The 19,391-nt window shown below is 35.8% G+C and overlaps 1 protein-coding gene across 42 annotated transcripts in view; it reads right to left on the bottom strand.

The window, feature by feature from the left end:
- The window catches only part of PTPRD (protein tyrosine phosphatase, receptor type D), a 2,534,232-nt gene that overhangs the window by 2,209,054 nt on the left and 305,787 nt on the right, over window positions 1-19,391 (bottom strand). For all 42 annotated transcript variants that reach the window (XM_027549289.1, XM_027549255.1, XM_027549273.1 and 39 more), the window contains exon 2: window positions 1,610-1,664. The gene's annotated coding sequence lies outside the window, so the exon portion shown is untranslated. The remainder of the gene's footprint in view (window positions 1-1,609; window positions 1,665-19,391) is intronic.

The raw sequence follows: 19,391 nt of genomic DNA, 5'->3' as shown, positions 1-19,391 counted from the left end.
AAGTCAGAAGGACTTCTCTAGGAAGAAGTAGGCTTCCAGGATAATAAAACTATCATGGCATCTATCGTCTCCTCTACATAACAGTGATTTTCAAGCAGATTGAAAAGGGATTTATTTATTCATCCAATAAATATTTATTAGAAAAAGACAAATGGAAGAAAATAGGATATTGGATCTATGGAATTTTATGTTTCTTTGAGGCAAACTGAGCTAAGGCCTGGGATATGAGATCAGTAATATTTCCTCCTCAAAGTTACCATAGAAATCTGAGTGATTCAGCTACTGGGAAGGGGGGGTGTCACCATCTTTTACAGACAAAACAGATACAAATCAAGAAGGAGTGTTTGACCTCATTTTTTGCACACCAGCTACTTGGTATCCTCACTTCTGATTTTTCATCTATGTAGACTATCATAATGCTGTCATAGTTTTTCTAAGACACAGCTCTGATTATAGAGTTGCACAGATTACAGCAATAAACAAATAATAATAACAAGCACCTAAAATATCCATTTTTCATTTATATAGTAAAATATAATTTTTGAGATCAGGTTTCAAAACTTTCACCAAAGAATCCCAGTTCAACCTTTTGAAATAACACCTCACTCTTATCATATTTGAGGATTCAATCTCCCCTATTGCCAAATGTCCCTATTTATTTCCACCTCCATGTTTCCTACACTTCCTCTTGAGGATGGATGATTTCATCTATCCTCACACATCTATACCCCATCGAATTCAAAATGTCATTTGTTTTCTTCAATAATTCATTCATATTCCAACAGATAAAATAAAGCCTCCTTTTTTTGAAATTCTTATTCTACTTTATTTGACAAATTAGCAATCTCCAACTGTAATGTCATTATGTATATGTAGCCAATATTTCCCCACTCATTTACAGATATTATTATACATAATGTCTTCATAGTAATAAATCTTCAAAAAATCACTAGCTTGGAGTCAATACCAAGAAAATATCTATCTTTATACACTGTCAACTCAAGTTGATCTTTTATTGCTTAGTTTTCTCTTGACATTATATCATACTAGTGTATATCACACTGATCTGGAATTATGTATTAGTTGTATTAATGTTTGTCTTTAATTACAGAATTGTACAATACAATAAGTGGGCAACTTTGAAGTCAGATTTTGATTTGAAACCAGCTCTGACATTAAATAGCTCTATGTACTTGGGAAAACTATCAAACATCTTAAAGCTTTAGTTTATTTCTAAGTTATGTATCAAAACCTTACAGAATTTTTTGAAAATAAAATGTAATGATTCTTATTAAGCACCAAGGACATGGCAAGGCCTGAAATGAATGACATCTTTCTGTTGGGACACCATCTCATGATTCACACTGTCTCTTTTTAAAAGGAACGTCCTGTAACTCCGTTTCTACATGTCTTCCAAAGTGTGTAGTAGAACTGAACACAGATCACAAGCAATTAGTGCCAGTAAGCATATGTCAGGAATGGAAATAGAGTTTTACACAGACTTTTAACACTGAATCTTAGCTGAAAAATAAAAAATTGTCATGCAATAGATAGAACTCAGGTCAAACAGTGTGACACATATGACTCTAGATTTGTAGATATTACTTACTAGCACTGTGACTTTGACACAGGTCCTTTACTTCTCTGAATCTTCATTTCTTCACCTGTGAAAATGAGGACATTGGACTAGATCCATGATTTTAAACTACACTTTAAAGTATATTGGCTTATTTATTCTGTGAATGAAATTTTATGGAAGCATAACAAATAGAAGCATTAAAAGTAGAGCTACTTTGGAAGTTTAGAGTCTCCACTTTTTTGGTCTCTTCCTGTAACGCTTAAATCTGGTCAATGATTTACAGAGGATTCATGAAGAATTGTGATAATTTGGTTTATAAAAACATCAACTCAGAAAGCATGTATAAGATATGACAAACTTTATCCATTCATCCATGGAGGATATTTAGGCTGTTTCCACATCTTTGCTATTGTAAATAATGCTGAAATGAGAAATATCTTTGAGATATTGGTTTCATATCTTTTGAATATATATCCATAAATGAGATTATTGGATCAAAGGATATTTATATTTTTAATATTTTAAGGAAAATCCAGTGTTTTCCCAAAATGGCTGTATCAATTTACATTTCCAAATGTTTGTTTATGAATGGATAAAGAAAATGTGGCTATATATTTGACTACACACACACACACACACACACACTCTCTCTAGAATATTAATCAGCCTTAAAAAAGGAGATCCTGTCATTTGAGACAACATGGATGAACCTGAAAAATATGATAAGTGAAATAAGCCAGATGCAGAAAAGCAAATACTGCATATTCTCAATCATAGGTGGAATCTGAAATGTCAATTTCATAAAAACAGAGAGCACTACTGTGGTTATAATTAGTTAGGGAGAATAAGATATGTATTCTACTGGTCAAAGAATATGTACTTTAGTCATGAAATATAAAAACGTTCTGGAGATCTAAGGTTTACAATGTGACTATAGTTAACAGTATTGTATTATACACTTTAAATTTGTTACATTTGACATTTGTTTAAAGAGTAAATCTTAAATTTCTTGCTCCTTCCTCCTCAAAAACAATGGTAATCACCCATATGAAGAAATAAATATGTTAATTAGCTGAATTGTAGTGAATATTGCACAATGTATACATATATCAAATCATTAATTTATACATCTGAAATATATGCATGTTTTAATTATCAATATTCAATTAAGTCAGATAGCCTTTTAAGTTGAGGGGAAATAAGTGAAAGGTCAAACTTTAAGCTATCTTTATACTCACCAAATATTTCCTAAAGATTCACTGAAACTCTAAAAGGTTTTTTACTAGACATGTTGCATACATTGTCTAAAGAGCTAAAAATTCCAAACTGAAATTTTACAACTCTAATATTTAAATTCTAATAGAGTTTTGCCAAGAAAATGCACTGGTCATAACAAACACCCTCTTCCAACAACACAAGAGAAGACTCTATACATGTACATCACCAGATGGTCAACACCGAAATCAGACTGATTATATTCTTTGCAGCCAAAGATGGAGAAGCTCTACACAGTCAGCAAAAACAAGACCAGGAGCTGACTGTGGCTCAGACCACGAACTCCTTATTGCCAAATTCAGATTTAAATTGAAGAAAGTAGGGGAAACCACTAGACCATTCAGGTATGACCTAAATCAAATCCCTTATGATTATACAGTGGAAATGAGAAATAGATTTAAGGGCCTAGATCTGATAGATAGAGTGTGTGATGAACTATGGAATGAGGTTCGTGACATTGTACAGGAGACAGGGATCAAGACCATTCCCATGTAAAATAATTGCAAAAAAGCAAAATGGCTGTCTGGGGAGGCCTTACAAATAGCTGTGAAAAGAAGAGAAGCAAAAAGCAAAGGAGAAAAGGAAAGATATAAACATCTGAATGCAGAGTTCCAAAAAATAGCAAGAGATAAGAAAGCCTTCTTCAGCGATCAATGGAAAGAAATAGAGGAAAAAAACAGAATGGGAAAGACTAGAGATCTCTTCAAGAAAATCAGAGATACCAAAGGAACATTTCATGCAAAGATGAGCTCGATAAAGGACAGAAATGGTATGGACCTAACAGAAGCAGAAGATATTAAGAAGAGATGGCAAGACTACACAAAAGAACTGTACAAAAAAGATCTTCATGACCCAGATAATCATGATGGTGTGATCACTGACCTAGAGCCAGAAATCCTGGAATGTGAAGTCAAGTGGGCCTTGGAAAGGATCACTACGAACAAAGCTAGTGGAGGTGATGGAATTCCAGTTGAGCTATCCAAAATCCTGAAAGATGCTGTGAAAGTGCTGCACTCAATATGCCAGCAAATTTGGAAAACTCAGAAGTGGCCACAGGACTGGAAAGCTCAGTTTTCATTCCAATCCCAAAGAAGGGCAATGCCAAAGAATGCTCAAACTACTGCACAATTGCACTCATCTCACACGCTAGTAAAGTAATGCTCAAAATTCTCCAAGCCAGGCTTCAGCAATATGTGAACCGTGAACTTCCTGGTGTTCAAGCTGGTTTTAGAAAAGGCAGAGGAACCAGAGATCAAATTGCCAACATCTGCTGGATCATGGAAAAAGCAAGAGAGTTCCAGAAAAACATCTATTTCTGCTTTATTGAGTATGCCAAAGCCTTTGACTGTGTGGATCAAATAAACTGTGGACAATTCTGAAAGAGATGGGAATACCAGACCACCTGACCTGCCTCTTGAGAAACCTTTATGCGGTTCAGGAAGCAACAGTTAGAACTGGACATGGAACAACAGACTGGTTCCAAATAGGAAAAGGAGTACGTCAAGGCTGTATATTGTCACCCTGTTTATTTAACTTATATACAGAGTACATCATGAGAAATGCTGGACTGGAAGAAACACAAGCTGGAATCAAGATTGCCAGGAGAAATATCAATAACCTCACATATGCAGATGACACCACCCTTATGGCAGAAAGTGAAGAGGAACTCAAAAACCTCTTGATGAATGTGAAATTGGAGAGTGAAAAAGTTGGCTTAAAGCTCAACATTCAGAAAATGAAGATTATGGCATCCGGTCCCATCAATTCATGGGAAATAGATGGGGAAACAGTGGAAACAGTGTCAGACTATTTTTCTGGGCTCCAAAATCACTGCAGATAGTGACTGCAGCCATGAAATTAAAAGACGCTTACTCCTTGGATGGAAAGTTATGACCAACCTAGATAGCATATTCAAAAGCAGAAACATTACTTTGCCAACAAAGGTCCGTCTATTCAAGGCTATGGTTTTTCCTGTGGTCATGTATGGATGTGAGAGTTGGACTGTGAAGAAGGCTGAGCGCCGAAGAATCGATGCTTTTGAACTGTGGTGTTGGAGAAGACTCTTGAGAGTCCCTTGGACTGCAAGGAGATCGAACCAGTCCATTCTGAAAGAGATCAGCCCTGGGATTTCTTTGGAAGGAATGATGCTAAAGCTGAAACTCCGTACTTTGGCCACCTCATGTGAAGAGTTGACTCATTGGAAAAGACTCTGATGCTGGGAGGGATTGGGGGCAAGAGGAGAAGGGGACGACAGAGGATGAGATGGCTGGATGGCATCACTGACTCGATGGACGTGAGGCTGAGTGAACTCCGGGAGTTGGTGATGGACAGGGCGGCCTGGGGTCCTGCGATTCATGGGGTCACAAAGAGTTGGACATGACTGAGCAACTGATCTGATCTGATCTGAATATTTAAGTTCAGGAAAAATGATAACTTGGATTATAAATGGGGTTACAACTGACAAATAAGAATGATCATACAATGATGTTTTATGTTTTAAAAATCATATTAGCTACAAAATTCATGTAGATGAGCTGTCTGCACACTTTAAATATCACTTAGAGTGTGTCATGATGAAGACCGTATCATAGAATGGTCAGTGTGCAAAAATATTGGAAGAAATTATATAAGAAATTAAACATGTGCTTTGTAGTGAGAGAGATGATTTGAACATTTTAACAATGAAGTTCTAGGAAATTCACTCTACCTCTAAGTTGCAACTTTGGGCTTCCCTGGTAGCTCAGATGGTAAAGAAACTGACTGCAATGCAGGAGATCTGGGTTTGTTCCCTGGGTGGGAAGATCCCCTGGAGAAGGGAAAAGCAACCCACTCCAGTATTCTTGCCTAGAGAATTCCATGGACAGACCATGGGGTCACAAAACATCGATCATGACTGAGTGACTAACACACTTTCTAAACTGCAACTTATCTGTAAAATGCAAATAACAATATTGATCCTCCCTGATTTTATGTGCTTTTTGTTGTGTTTGCTTTTTTTGGTGACTAAAAAGTAATATTTATTATAAAAAAACAATAGGTATTTTAGGTGCCTATTAAATATTAGTCCCTTTTCCTTGTCTTATCATACAATTTCATAAATATAGTTGACATTGCTCAACATAGAGCATGAAGCAATGTTAGCAACTCAACATGTTAATGGTCTCTTTCACTGTGGTTTCTAACTTTCTAACCTTTCGAAGCTGTTAAAATAAAGTTGAATAATGATACTGCTGTGGCATAAGTGTATGCTAGGATCAATAAAGTGTGGTTGTTGGAATAAATTGCAATTAAAGAGGTATTGCTTGATTGCTTGACAGTAGGTAGTCTTTCTGGCCCAAATAAACTCAAGCATCAGTCTGATTTATAGGTTAATTAGTATGGACTTCACATGCATCTCACTGGGAGACCATCAGATCATATTGACTTCTACATGCATCATGAGTGTGCCCTTGACTTTGTTTCGTGTCACTGACAGGTGACACATCCTCTTTACTTATTTACTTTGTTTATTCAAGGATATAGTCATAATTTTTAATCATGTAGAACACAAGAAATTTAATACGTTTGTAAATGAGTACTGAAATAGCTGTTAAAAATTTAGTATTGCTGCTGGGCTTTTCCTGTTTCTATACACTTACGATAAAAATATATGTGAATTCAGAAATGGCATAGGCATCAATACAGCAAAGAAGGATGATTATTATTGGATTTTTGCAGCAATATAAAAATACACATCAGCAATCAATTTATAGGCTAGAAAAACTCAGGATAGGTGTATTTCATGACAAATTAGTTGACTAATTCCTTAAAAAAAAGAACATAATTTTTATTTTCTAAATAAAGAAGTATGCTTATCTAAAGAATAATTTTGCTTATTTCTAACATGTCTATTCAATGTGGTATTTTATACACAATAAATTCTAATATATTTGTCATTTTCAGTCACTCAGTCATGTCTGACTCTTTGGGATCCCATGAACTGCAGCATGCCAGTATTCCCTGTCCATCACCATCTCCTGATGCTTGCTCGAACTCATGTCCATTGAGTCAGTCATGCCAACTAACCATCTCATCCTCTGTTGTCCCCTTCTCCTGCCTTCGATCTTCCCAGCATCCAGCTCTTTTCTAATGACAGCTCTTTCTACCAGGTGGCCAAATAGTGGAGCGTCAGCTTCAGCATCAGTCTTTCCAATGAATATTCAGGGTTGATTTCCTTTAGGATTGACTGGTTTGATCTCCTTGCTGTCCAAGGGACTCTCAAGAGTCTTCTTCAACCACACAGTTCAAAAGCATCAGTTCTTTGGTGCTCAGCCTTCTTTATGGTGTAACTTTCACATCCATACATGACTACTAGAAAACCATAGCTTTGACTAAATGCAACTTTGTCAGCAAAGTAATGTCTCTGCTTTTCAATACACTGTCTAGGTTTGCCATAGATTTTCTTCCAAGGATCAAAGGTCTTTTAATTTCATGGGTGCATACCTACATAGTTATTTAGTGAATAAGTGACATATGTACACTCAAGTGAGGTAATTTAAGCAATCATTTTGATTGTGAATTTTATTAAGGTATATAGTGTGTATGTATCTGTTTTCTTTCACTGTTGTTGCTTAGTTGCTAAGTTGTGTCTGACTCTTTGCTACACCATGGACTGTAGCCCACAAGCATCATCTGTCCATGGGATTTTCCAGGCAAGAATACTGGAGTGGGTTACCATTTCCTTCTACAGGGCATTTCCAACCCAGGGATCAAACCTACGTCTCCTGTTTGGCAGGCAGATTCTTAACCAGTGGGCCACCTGGGAAGCCCTTTCTTCCACTATGTATTTACTAAATAGTCTACTCTCTGCTAGAGAAATAAAATTTTTTAGTGAACAAATTAAAAAAGTACAATTCTTCAAAAGGAACAATTATATATGTATATGGTATATATACATGTACATATATAATTGTTCCTTTTGAAGAATTATCCTATATGAATTATACTGGCTGTAGTCCATGGGGTCGCTTAGAGTCGGACACAACTGAGCGACTTCACTTTCACTTTTCACTTTCATGCATTGGAGAAGGAAATGGCAACCCACCCCAGTGTTCTTGCCTGGAGAATCCCAGGGACGGGGGAGCCTGGTGGGCTGCCATCTATGGGGTCGCACAGAGTCAGACACGACTGAAGCGACTTAGCAGCAGCAGCAGCATACATATACATAATTGTACTTTTATATATATATATTTTATACATATATATAAAGCATCTTTCCTGTAAGTCCTACTTCCACATTTTTATAAATGCTACATTTAAAAAGCATCAAAACAAAAATAAAAGTCATGCAAAAAATACTCTAATGACACACTTTCTATGTTATTCCATATTTATGTTAAATATTTATTTTAGGTGCTACTGTTACACCCAGTAAATCCAAATTATATTTATTATAGTAAAATTACATAATTTTCTGTCTCTGAGCCCCATTTGCCTTTCTCTACATCTTTTAGAATGAAAGTTTTGCATAGGCCAAAGTCGAAAAGACTAGCTGTTTTTCTACATTGATGAATACTCCTCAGTTTCTGACTTGTAAATAGTATTCAATACATATTTGTTGGATGAAGGAACTAATCAAAAGTTTTGATTATAAAAAGTGATTACAATATTTTGTGTTGGCTACAAAGGCTTTTCCGTAACATCTTATGGCAAAACTCAAACAAACTTTTTGACCAGCCAAATATTTGTGACTTTACACATGAAAATACATTTTGATAATTCTGAGTAATCTTTTTACAGCTTTTATACATGACAGTATAAAACTACATTAAATTTAAGAAATTATACCAAAAATGGAAAATAAAACACTAGAATCAAAGAAAGCATTTTAAAGAACAAAATAGGATCCTAAGATAAAATGTTTCTGTGTAAAAATTAGAAATCCTTGAAAAAAAAATATAAGAAAACAAATTGGGATCAAAATCCATTCCCTGGCTCTCATCTAACATAAGAACTCGGGCTCCTTGAAAGAAAAATACATGTCTACCGACCTTGTTAATTTAAGGATTTAAAATAATACCTGGTTCATTGTGAAGACTCAGTTCATATTTTAAATGCATTACAAATGAATCAATAAATTACTTGAAGCAGAACATCTAAGAACTGAAAAAACAATATATAAAATGCCAGGAAAACACAATAAAGACTGGAAAATATGAAAATGTGTGATACAGTAATTTAACTAACTAATACAGCATAGACTACATATGTTGTATTATAAGATGATACTATTTTAAACTACAAGTGATATTAGAACTCCAGAAAAACAAAGTATATCTGAATATATAGGTTTAAAATTTTCCACAATGAACCAGTATCCTTTTCCATTCTGAGTTCAGTGTCATTAACAGAGTTGAAGATAATATTGAGAGCATCTTTTATAACTTGAGAGCATCTTTTCCCCACGTCTGTGGGAAGATTTGCTGAGGAGGAGACAGCATTTTGCTTTCCTGTCTTTGGGTTAATTTGCTGAAGTAAACAGTGGAAGAGAATGGATAGGTATAGATCTGAAAGCAAGAAACACAGTAATTCTACGAATGTGTGTTTTTGCATAGACCTTACAGCAGCTGATCAGCTCTAACTGATCTTTGGTATTCCACTGATCTGATTATCAACTTGTGTAAAATCTTAAAATAAATAATTACAGTTTTGTCTTCTGCTTAACTGTGATGTCATTAAAATAAAGCAAGTGTTTAAATACTTATATCTGCCAGGTGGTCAAATCTTTCTCTTCACTCTTGCACATACCCATCCTACCTATCTACATCTATTTAATTCTCATGAGCCACAGACAACCCCACTCCTATCCAGTTGCTTTTTGCTTCTCTGCCTTGCTTCTGCCTGTTCTAACACTTTATTGCCTTTCTTTGGGGTTAGTTCAAATCAATCCTGCTTTTCATGAGTACATTTTTTTCTTCAGGTAATTTTTTGTTAATTTTCAGATTACTTTTTATGAGGCAGTATTAAGATCAGTCTGAACTTCTAGCTGTAAATTACCTAAAATTGCTAATCACATATGCCTGTGACCCACTTTCTTAACAGGAAATATTGTGTCCTAGATTTTTTTAAGAGCACCATTTAAAGTAAAATAAGCATTAGAAAACAGTGTTTTGGGGTATAAATTATAAATTTAATGATTTAACATGGGGATGATTTGCACTTATACAAATGCAAAAAACACTGTTTCATGCATAGCATATAGGGCTTCCCTGGTGACTCAGAGTAGAGAATCCACCTGCAATGCAGGAGACCTGGGTTTGATCCCTAGGTCGGGAGTATCCCCTAAAGAAGTGAATGACTACCCATTCCAGTATTTTTGCCTGGAGAATTCCATAGACAGAGGAGCCAGACGGATTACAGTCCATGAGGTTGTAAAAGAGTCAAGCAGAACTGAGTGAATAACCATGCATGAATGCATGGCATATATCATCACAGTCAAAATTCTATGCCTCTAAGCAACAAAATGGATGCTGAATTTTTGTTAAAAATGTATTCTTGGTCATTTTTAGTAGGCAAAATAACACTTGGTATCCTGGTATTAAAATGTATATTTTAGCATTTCTATTTTAAAATTAAAAAGTTTACCTCTCCCATTATTTGAGTACATTGAATATATAGGAAAACATTAATGGTCATTTTCATTTAGTAATATCTGTAGAATTTAATTTAAAATTAACCGATTTTAAAATAATAATTTAAAAATGGTAAAATACTTAATTTAAAAAAAGAGTCATTTGTGGTAAGCCTGATAATTATCCCCTAAATATATTCATGTTTTAATCTCCCAAAACTGTGAATATCTTATATTACATGGTATAGGAGAATTAAACTGTCAATGAGGTGAGTTTAAGATAGTGGGGGTTATCCTGGATTATTCAGGTGGGTCCAGTGTAATCGTAGGGTTAAGATAAGTGAGAAAGTGAGGCAGGAGAGTAAGAATCTGAATGATATGATGTGACAAAGACTCTACTAGCCATTGCTGGCTTTGAAGATGGTGGTGATATCTGTAATGCAAGAAGGCTTTAGAATGTGGAAAAGGCAAGGAAATGGATTTCCTCCTACAGCTCCCAGAAAGAAATGCAGCCATGATATAAACATTTATGTACAAGTTCTTGTGAACTTATGTTTTTATTTGTCATGAATATAGCCCTAGTGGTACAAGTGTAAGACCATATGATAATTCTGTTTATCATTTTGGAGAAGGCAAAGGCACCCCACTCCAGTACTCTTGCCTGGAAAATCCCATGGATGGAGGAGCCTGGTAGGCTGCAGTCCATGGGGTCGCCAAGAGTCGGACACAACTGAGTGACTTCAATTTCACTTTTCACTTTCATGCATTGGAGAAGGAAATGGCAACCCACTCCAGTGTTCTTGCCTGGAGAATCCCAGGGACGGGGGAGCCTGGTGGGCTGCCATCTATGGGGTCGCACAGAGTCGGACATAACTGAAGTCACTTAGCAGTAGCAGTTTATCATTTAGAGAATCTTTCAAACTGTTTTCCAAAGTGGATGATACCATTTATATTTATTTACATATATACATTTATATGTCAGCAATGTGTGAGGACTCCAATTTCTCCACAACATCAAGAATACTTGTTATTATTTGACTTTTTACTTGTAATTATCTTAGTGGGTTTGTAATGATACCTTAAGGGCTTCCCAGATGGCTCAGTATTAAAGAATTTTCCTGCTAGTGCAGGAGACAGAGAAGATGTGGGTTTGATCCCTGGGCTGGGAAGTTCCCCTCAAGGAGGAAATGGCAACCCACTCCAGTATTCTTGGCTGGAAAATTGCATGGACAGAGGAGCCTGGTGGGCTACAGTCCACAGGGTCACAAAAATCAGATGACTTAACAACAGGGCAGGAGCACAAATGTTACTTTATTGTGGTTTTGATTTGTATTTCTCTAATAACTAACAAAGTGAATATCTTTTTATGTACTTATTTGCCATTTACAACTTTTTAGAAAAATGTCTATTCAAATCCTTCCTCTATATCTAGTATCTTATTAATAGTTAATAAATAATTATTTTCTCCTTTAGGGGATATTATTTATTTTTAAAATATACATTACTTTTTGGAGAAGGTGTAGGTTCACAATTAAATTTAGTGGAAGGTACACATATTATCCATATACCCCCTACCACAACACATGCATAACATTCCCCATTGACAACATCCCTGACTACTGTTCACCAGAGTGGGGCATCTGTTACAACTGATAAAATTGTACTGACACATCATTGTCACTCAAAGTCTATAGTTTACATGAAGAACCACTCTTGGTATTGTGCAGCCAATGAATTTGGATAAACGTATAATGATATATATCCATCACTATAATATCATACAAGGTACTTTCATTGTTCTAAATATTCTTTGTGTTCTATCCATTCCCCTTTTTCTGCACTCCCTGGCAACCACTGATCTTTTTATTGTCTCCGTAGTTGTGCTCTTTCCAGAATGTCATATAATTGGAATCCTATAGTATGTAGTCATCTCAGATTGGCTTCTTTCATTTAGTAACATTCATTTAAAGTTCCTTCATGTCTTTTCATGACTTGATACTTCATTTTTTTTTTTTTTTTTTAATTTTATTTTATTTTATTTTTTTTATTCTTCCAATTTTATTTTATTTTTAAACTTTACATAATTGTATTAGTTTTGCCAAATATCAAAATGAATCCACCACAGGTATACATGTGTTCCCCATCCCAAACCCTCCTCCCTCCTCCCTCCCCATACCATCCCTCTGGGCCGTCCCAGTGCACCAGCCCCAAGCATCCAGCATCGTGCATCGAACCTGGACTGGCAACTCGTTTCCTACATGATATTTTACATGTTTCATTGCCATTCTCCCAAATCTTCCCACCCTCTCCCTCTCCCACAGAGTCCATAAGACTGTTCTACACATCAGTGTCTCTTTTGCTGTCTCGTACACCGGGTTATTGTTACCATCTTTCTAAATTCCATATATATGCGTTAGTATACTGTATTTATGTTTTTCCTTCTGGCTTACTTCACTCTGTATAATAGGCTCCAGTTTCATCCACCTCATTAGAACTGATTCAAATGTATTCTTTTTAATGGCTGAGTAATACTCCATTGTGTATATGTACCACAGCTTTCTTATCCATTCATCTGCTGATGGACATCTAGGTTGCTTCCATGTCTTGGCTATTATAAACAGTGCTGCGATGAACATTGGGGTACACGTGTCTCTTTCCCTTCTGGTTTCCTCAGTGTGTATGCCCAGCAGTGGGGTTGCTGGATCATAAGGCAGTTCTATTTCCAGTTTTTTAAGGAATCTCCACACTGTTCTCCATAGTGGCTGTACTAGTTTGCATTCCCACCAACAGTGTAAGAGGGTTCCCTTTTCTCCACACCCTCTCCAGCATTTATTGCTTGTAGACTTTTGGATCGCAGCCATTCTGACTGGTGTAAAATGGTACCTCATAGTGGTTTTGATTTGCATTTCTCTGATAATGAGTGATGTTGAGCATCTTTTCATGTGTTTGTTAGCCATCTGTATGTCTTTTTTGGAGAAATGTCTATTTAGTTCTTTGGCCCATTTTTTGATTGGGTCGTTTATTTTTCTGGAGTTGAGCTGTAGGAGTTGCTTGTATATTTTTGAGATTAGTTGTTTGTCGGTTGCTTCATTTGCTATTATTTTCTCCCATTCTGAAGGCTGTCTTTTCACCTTGCTAATAGTTTCCTTTGATGTGCAGAAGCTTTTAAGGTTAATTAGGTCCCATTTGTTTATTTTTGCTTTTATTTCCAATATTCTGGGAGGTGGGTCATAGAGGATCCTGCTGTGATGTATGTCGGAGAGTGTTTTGCCTATGTTCTCCTCTAGGAGTTTTATAGTTTCTGGTCTTACGTTTAGATGTTTAATCCATTTTGAGTTTATTTTTGTGTATGGTGTTAGAAAGTGGTCCAGTTTCATTCTTTTACAAGTGGTTGACCAGTTTTCCCAGCACCACTTGTTAAAGAGATTGTCTTTAATCCATTGTATATTCTTGCCTCCTTTGTCGAAGATAAGGTGTCCATATGTGCGTGGATTTATCTCTGGGCTTTCTATTTTATTCCATTGATCAATATTTCTGTCTTTGTGCCAGTACCATACTGTCTTGATAACTGTGGCTTTGTAGTAGAGCCTGAAGTCAGGTAGGTTGATTCCTCCAGTTCCATTCTTCTTTCTCAAGGTCGCTTTGGCTATTCGAGGTTTTTTGTATTTCCATACAAATTGTGAAATTATTTGTTCTAGCTCTGTGAAGAATACTGTTGGTAGCTTGATAGGGATTGTGTTGAATCTATAAATTGCTTTGGGTAGTATACTCATTTTCACTATATTGATTCTTCCAATCCATGAACATGGTATATTTCTCCATCTATTAGTGTCCTCTTTGATTGCTTTCACCAGTGTTTTATAGTTTTCTATATATAGGTCTTTAGTTTCTTTAGGTAGATATATTCCTAAGTATTTATCCCAGGGATGCAAGGATTCTTCAATATCCGCAAATCAATCAATGTAATACACCACATTAACAAATTGAAAAATAAAAACCATATGATTATCTCAATAGATGCAGAGAAAGCCTTTGACAAAATTCAACACCCATTTATGATAAAAACTCTCCAGAAAGCAGGAATAGAAGGAACATACCTCAACATAATAAAAGCTATATATGACAAACCCACTGCAAACATTATCCTCAATGGTGAAAAATTGAAAGCATTTCCTCTAAAGTCAGGAACAAGACAAGGGTGCCCACTTTCACCATTACTATTCAACATAGTTTTGGAAGTTTTGGCCACAGCAATCAGAGCAGAAAAAGAAATAAAAGGAATCCAAATTGGAAAAGAAGAAGTAAAACTCTCACTATTTGCAGATGACATGATCCTCTACATAGAAAACCCTAAAGAGTCCACCAGAAAATTACTAGAAATAATCAATGACTACAGTAAAGTTGCAGGATATAAAATCAACACACAGAAATCCCTTGCATTCCTATACACTAATAATGAGAAAACAGAAAGAGAAATTAAGGAAACAATTCCATTCACCATTGCAACGGAAAGAATAAAATACTTGATACTTCATTTTCTTGTGTCACTCAATGCTATTGCATTGTCTGGATGTATTACAGTTTATTCATCTATTCACATACTGGAGAACACTTTCATTTCTTCCATGCTTTGGCAATTATGAATAAAGCTGCTATAAACATTCTGTGTACAGGTTTTATGTGGACCTAAGATTTTAGCTACTTTACTAAATAACAAGGAGTATAACTTCTAATTCCAGTATCATAAAGTATGTTTAGCTTTGTAAGATACTGCCAAAATATTTTCCAAAATAGCTGTACCATGTTGTATTTCCACCAGGAATGGATGAGAATTCCTGTTGTTTCATATCTTCGGTAGCATTTGGTGTCTTCAGCATTCTAGATTTTGGCCGCTCTAATAGTTGGGTGTGTGTTTGTGCATGCATACTATGTCACTTCAGTCACGTATGCCTCTTTGCAACCTTATGGACTGCAGCCTGAAAGGGGGTCCTCTGTCCAGGGGATTCTCCAGGCAAGAATACTGGAATGCGTTGCCATGCTCTCCTCCAGGGATCTTTCTGACTCAGGGATCTAACATGCATCTCTCATGTCTCCTGCATTGGGAGGTGAGTTCTTTATCTCTAGCATCACCTGGGAAGCCTCTCATAGTTTTGTAGTGATATCTAACTATTGTTTTAATTTGTATTTCTCTGATGACATATGATGTAGACCAACTTTTTATACACTTCTTTGACAACTGTATATCTTTGAAATTATCTCTTAAGGTGTTTGGTCATTTTTAATATGGTTATTTGTTTTCTTATTCTCACATTTTAAGAATTTAAGAGTTCTTCATATATTTTAGATAAGTCTGCAATTGACTAAATTATCTGTGTCTCTCCGAAATTCAAATGCTGGACTCCTAACTTCTAATGGGATAGCATTAGGAGGTAGAGCCTCTGGGAGGTAATTAAATCATGAAAACTTATGAATGGTACTAGTGCCTTATAAAAAGTATCCCAGAGAGTTTTCTTGCCCTCTTTCTGCCCTGTGAGGATACAGCAAGAAGCTGGCAGCCTACAATCTGGAAGAGGGCATGCATAATATGTCAAATTTGTTCATGGCCTGAACTTAGACTTCTCAATCTCTAAGAATGGGAGAAATAAATGTTTATTATAAGCCACCTAGTCTGTGTTATTCTGTTAAAGCAATCTGTACTAAGACACAGTCCTTTATCAGACTGTGCCTTTTGCAACTATTTTTGTCCATTTTGATGAGAGCATTTTTATTCTTTTGAACGTGTCTTTCATGGAGCAAGTTTTTTCAAAAAAATTTTTTTTTTTTTACTTTACAATATTGTATTGGTTTTGCCATATATCAACATGAATCCACCACGGGTGTACATGTGTTCCCCATCCTGAACCCCCTTCTCACCTCCCTCCCCATACCATCCCTCTGGGTCATCCCAGTGCACCATCCCCAAGCATCCTGTATCATGCATCGAACCTGGACTGGCGATTCATTTTAATAAAGTCCATCTTGTCAATTTATATTCATGGAGGGGATACTATTTAATATGGCGGTTTCAGTTATAGAGAATAAATCCATATACCTTTAACATGATGAGAACTTGGAAGGGGGAAATAAAAAATATAGGATGGGACTTCGGAGAAGGCAATGGCACCCCACTCTAGTACTCTTGCCTGGAAAATCCCATGGACGGAGGAGCCTGGTAGGCTGCAGTCCATGGGGTCGCTGGGAGTCGGACACGACTGAGCGACTTCACTTTCACTTTTCACTATCATGCATTGGAGAAGGAAATGGCAACCCACTTCAGTGTTCTTGCCTGGAGAATCCCAGGGACAGGGGAGCCTGGTGGGCTGCCGTCTATGGGGTCCCACAGAGTGGGACACGACTGAAGCGACTTAGCAGCAGCAGCAGCAGCAGGATGGGACTTGGATGTTGCTAGAAATTTACCCTGATAAGACCAGAAATTTTTCAGGATTATGTCACTACAAAGTAACTCAGCATCATCCCTGTATCTTTCAAATAATAAAAACAGAAATATTAATGATGCTTTTTAAGGCAGGGGGATAGACAGAATTAGGTTAGGGGAGTTATATGTTCACACTCCATAGAATAATATAGACTAGACAATAGTTTTGGGTTAATAAGTAGACCAATTACATTAAGTACACTTTTTCCTCCTCTCTGTATTTTACTATATTTTATTTTATATTATTAAGCCCTGTCAATTTGTGTTTCAGCAATCAATTAGCAATGACTTTTCTTTTGTAGTCAAACATAGTCAAATTAACTTCAACTTAACTATCTCAATTAAATAAAATCAGGAAACCAGAATGGGGAGCTGTCATACCCTATGATGACAGCAGAGCCTAATAGGAAAGATCCCTCTTCATTCTTGGCAAAGTCTCAGCCAAAGAAAAGCCAGGAACTCTTTGTTTACTATAACTCTCTAATTTCCTTTTCCTCTTTCTAAAAGCTTTCTCCTTCCCTTGCTGTTGAATGACTTACACATGGCTCCCCATGGTTGCAGACCCCAAATTATGATTCTCCACTGATCCTGAATATACCAGTTTTTGAGGAGTTGGAGAAATATATAATGTCTATTTGTCTTAGGTCAACAAGAACCAAATCAGTTTATCTTGGAAGTAGGCATTCTAAACAATTCTGTAATCTAAAACACTGCCTTTATTTTGCATGGTATTTATTTTACATGACAGTCTCTGAAGTGGCTCATCTGAACATGATTAAAATCAATGAATCATACTTTTTCCAGGCTCTTTGTAGTGTGTATCAGATGGCTGACAATAACCAATTTGTTTTTTTTTTCAGTACGCAATTACACTTTGATGAAGATTAAGAGTCACACTCAAGCCCTTTCTAAAAAAATAGAAATGAATTTATTCAAATAGAACCTCTTATTCACTCTTAAGAAAGGATATTGTGTTGAAGTCATGGAGTGATTACAAGGTGCTAAGTAGGCATGTTGAATTCAGTCATAGCTGGAACCCTCAGCCTTTAACTATATATAAGCTTGGATCCAAAGCCATTATTTATCTAAGAAATAATACTGGGCAAAAAGGGGTTAATATCATCTGGAAGTTTGAATTCTAATCTTTCTGACAAGTAGAGGATTTCTAAAATTTCATTGTATATTTGCATAAGATAAAAGCCCCATATTTCCCCTTTGTTTTTAATTTCTTAAGCTTTTTGAGGAATAAAAATTCAAGGACCTGGGAAAATACAAAAAGTCATGCAAAACAATACACATGTTCATGTTCATGTTTTTCCCAAATAGAACTTTGATAATAAAGGTAGATGATAGAAAATGCAGAACTGTATAGATAAGTTAGCCATTCTCTTTAGGAAAACACTGCTTAAGAGAGATTTTTTTGAGTCAATATTAGGTAAGCATGTTAATTTTGCAGGCACTGATAGGTGAAACCAATTACATTAAATCTCATTTTAAGAACATAATGTGGTAGAAAGAGGACTGAATAAGGTGGTTCCTTATTAAATCAATCTGTGGTCACTGTTTATATTTCCAGTGCAACTCATTGTTATCTTATTACCCTTTGGCAGGTGGTCCATTTTCACCTCATTTTTGAAACTAATTGAATTGTGTTCACTGAATTAGTAAGAGGACACCATATTACAATCAAAACATACAAAATCATTTTATCCAGTTAAACTATCAATAGATTATTATAATTATACAAACACTCCTGCTGATCTAAATTTTTATTTCATAGCTGGAAGTATTTAACCCAATATCAGTGCATCACTTTAACTGGGCAAATTCTTATACTCAGTAATCTGTTTTGACCATTCTCATTCCTATTCTTCTTTCATCCCTTCTACCATGTTTCATTTGACTAGGGCTAAATTAACATGATTTATTGCTATTCAAGTAGAAATTTTACATCACCTCTGTAGACAGAGCAGCTGAGGTCCTGCATATAAAACAGACAACTGGCTTACATGTAAGGTTAAAGTAATGAAATATGGATCACAAGTAGTAATAGCTATATATGTGTGAGAATGTGGCTTATAATTCCAAGAGCATATGTAATTGAATGTATTGTTTGTTCAAGCATTTTGAGATACTGGATATAAACCTTTCCAACAATCTATTCGTATTTGATTACATAATAGATACTGTCCTTTTTCTATTACTCTATTTACTATAATATTTATTTAATATGTTGTTGCAGTGACTCAAGTACAGAGCTTACAAAACAGAATATCATCTATTTTATGCAGGATTTTATCCAGAAAAATCTACAGTAACTCTCATATTTCTACTTCTCTTATACAACATCCATAACACTGGCCCTTAAATACCGCACTATCTTTAGGTAACTTAAGTATCATGAAGAAAAGGTTAACATATCGAACAGAATGAATAGTGGAGTAAAATTCTCT

Source organism: Bos indicus x Bos taurus, chromosome 8, assembly GCF_003369695.1.
Source record: "Bos indicus x Bos taurus breed Angus x Brahman F1 hybrid chromosome 8, Bos_hybrid_MaternalHap_v2.0, whole genome shotgun sequence".
In the NCBI taxonomy this organism is placed as follows: domain Eukaryota; kingdom Metazoa; phylum Chordata; class Mammalia; order Artiodactyla; family Bovidae; genus Bos; species Bos indicus x Bos taurus.
This window is presented reverse-complemented; position numbering and strand designations above follow the sequence as displayed.